We start from the raw sequence: 2,137 nt of genomic DNA, 5'->3' as shown, positions 1-2,137 counted from the left end.
AGGGAATGCATCTCAATAAGCCTGGAAGAAAAGGCATTCATTTATTAAGAGAAGCCTATAAAAGGGAAGATGGGGGGAAATGTCAGCAGGACAACTTTTCAGCAGTTCCCAGGCAGATCACCTTTGAGAAATGGTTGGTGTGGAAGTTGAGGATCTGGAAATTGATTCCCCTAAAGCTATCTATCCCCACCCATTTCATGGAAAGTCTTTGTAAACTCTTTTGGGGTATGCATACTGGAGTTTGAAGACCATTGTATTGGTTCATTCTTCTACCACCTTTAAATATATCCTTCACATCTGCGCTCCATTATTACACCTTGTACATCAATCACCAACATTGTGGTGGGCATTCTTCCAGTATTGGAGATACAACAATCAATAAAAGAAACAAAATTCCTGTCCTCTGTGCTAGTAGAGGAGATAGTAAATTATCAGAACTTGACTCCATTTTACAGTGAGCAAACTAAGGACACAATAGACTCAGAAATAGAAAGCTTAGGCCATTGCTGATTCTGGAACACAGCTGTCATGTCTCTCCGTAGCCTGCAAGGGCAGGGCATTATGACCTTTGTCCTATGTTTCTCCAGCACCGAGTGGAATGCCAAGCGCATAATTGGCTATCCATACATATTTGTTTAATTAATTGACTGAAGTTACAAGCCAAAAAATTGTATTCATCCTTCCAAAGTGCCTGATAAATTGTCCCTTAAATGAAGGCTACTATAGAGTCATTTACAAAATCACAGCATTTTTAGATTCAGAAGGAAACTTAGTGACCACTTGGTCCCATTTCTCCTTTACTTTTTGGGGGGGAACTGTTTGTTTTCCATCAACCTTATTTCCATTTCTGTTTAAGAGTCTGTGGACGGAGCAACTTAGGATCCCTCAGGGGTTGTTCCCACCCATTCAGGGGCCCGAGCAGTGGGAGCTGCAGCCCAGTCCTGAGCAGTGGCTGAGAGCCCCAGTCTTCAGTAGGGAACTGCTGGACCGGCACTGAGGACCCCGCATGTCTCAGACCACCTGAGACCTCAGGTTGAGTAGCAGTAAATTCGGGACCCGGGGCAGTCCATTCACCTGGAAATCCCTCCTTGGTCACAGCCTTTTCAGCATCAGCCTGCTCTTCCTTCTCAGTCTCTTCAGGATCTCTGTGGAAGGAGAGGTCAGGTGTGGCCTCCCATGGGTGTTCATGGGAGATGGTGCACGGGAGTGTGTGCAGAACCTCCCAGGCCAGCATCCACCGCCTCGGACCCACTGAGTGAGCTCCTTTGCTGTTGCGTGGGATGGCAGTGTCCACACAGCACTGTGGAGAGTCTGGGTTACACAGAGCAACGGTAGGCGGGTTAACATAAAACACCTCTGTGAGGGGCTGGTGGTCAGCCCTGAATCAGTGACCAGCAGAAGACACAGTTTCCGGGAGGCAGCCTGGACATGGCTAGTGAAGGTTCCAGGAGTGAAGTGGCCCACAGTAGGAGGGGCTCCAGTGGCAGCCGTCGAGTTGAGCACAGCCCAGTGGCCAGTGTTCCTAGAATATGATGCTGACATTAGCCGGGTTTTTGATGGCAACAATGGAACAAGCTGCCGGCAGAAGCTTCTCATAGATCCCTCCAGATTTGTAATGCACCATCACTTTCTTTTCGGTAGATGTACTGTTCTGTTTGGAAGTCAATGTTAGTGTCATCTAAGCGAGTTCTGCTGCAAGGAATTAGAGGACATCCTCCTCCCTTTGCAGGACGTCAAGGGCTCCGGACATTGTGCAAGTTTCCTTTTAAGTTATGACTGGAACCCAAAGCAATGTCATTTGGACCCTCAGCACAGAAAGGCCATTTCACCTTTTCTTGAAGAAGAGAAATGAAGCCTGGAAAGACGAAGTGACTTGTCAAGTTTATGCATCAAGTCAGTGATAGATCCTGTATTTGTGGCCAGTGGAAAATCTCTAGATCCTTTCAATCCAGGCAAATTCTGTATCCAGGGTCCTTTAACACAGCCCAATTCCATAGCCTCTGGAAACACCCCTGCCCTGTACCCAAGTAACCTCCCAACAAAACCTTAGCATCTACAATAAAAAGTGAAATAAGAAAATGTTTCTATTTCATGAATTCCCTTGGAATTCACAGGAAACATATCATGACGGAAACAA

At 46.5% G+C, this 2,137-nt stretch overlaps 1 pseudogene; it reads right to left on the bottom strand.

The window, feature by feature from the left end:
- Positions 1-443: 443 nt before the first annotated feature.
- Positions 444-1,798, bottom strand: LOC122491790 (annotated as a pseudogene).
- Between the last annotated feature and the right edge of the window lie 339 nt (positions 1,799-2,137).

The sequence above is a fragment of the Prionailurus bengalensis genome, chromosome C2 (genome assembly GCF_016509475.1).
Source record: "Prionailurus bengalensis isolate Pbe53 chromosome C2, Fcat_Pben_1.1_paternal_pri, whole genome shotgun sequence".
Classification (NCBI taxonomy): domain Eukaryota; kingdom Metazoa; phylum Chordata; class Mammalia; order Carnivora; family Felidae; genus Prionailurus; species Prionailurus bengalensis.
Note: the sequence above shows the minus strand (reverse complement) of the source record. Positions and strands in the feature narration are given on the sequence as shown.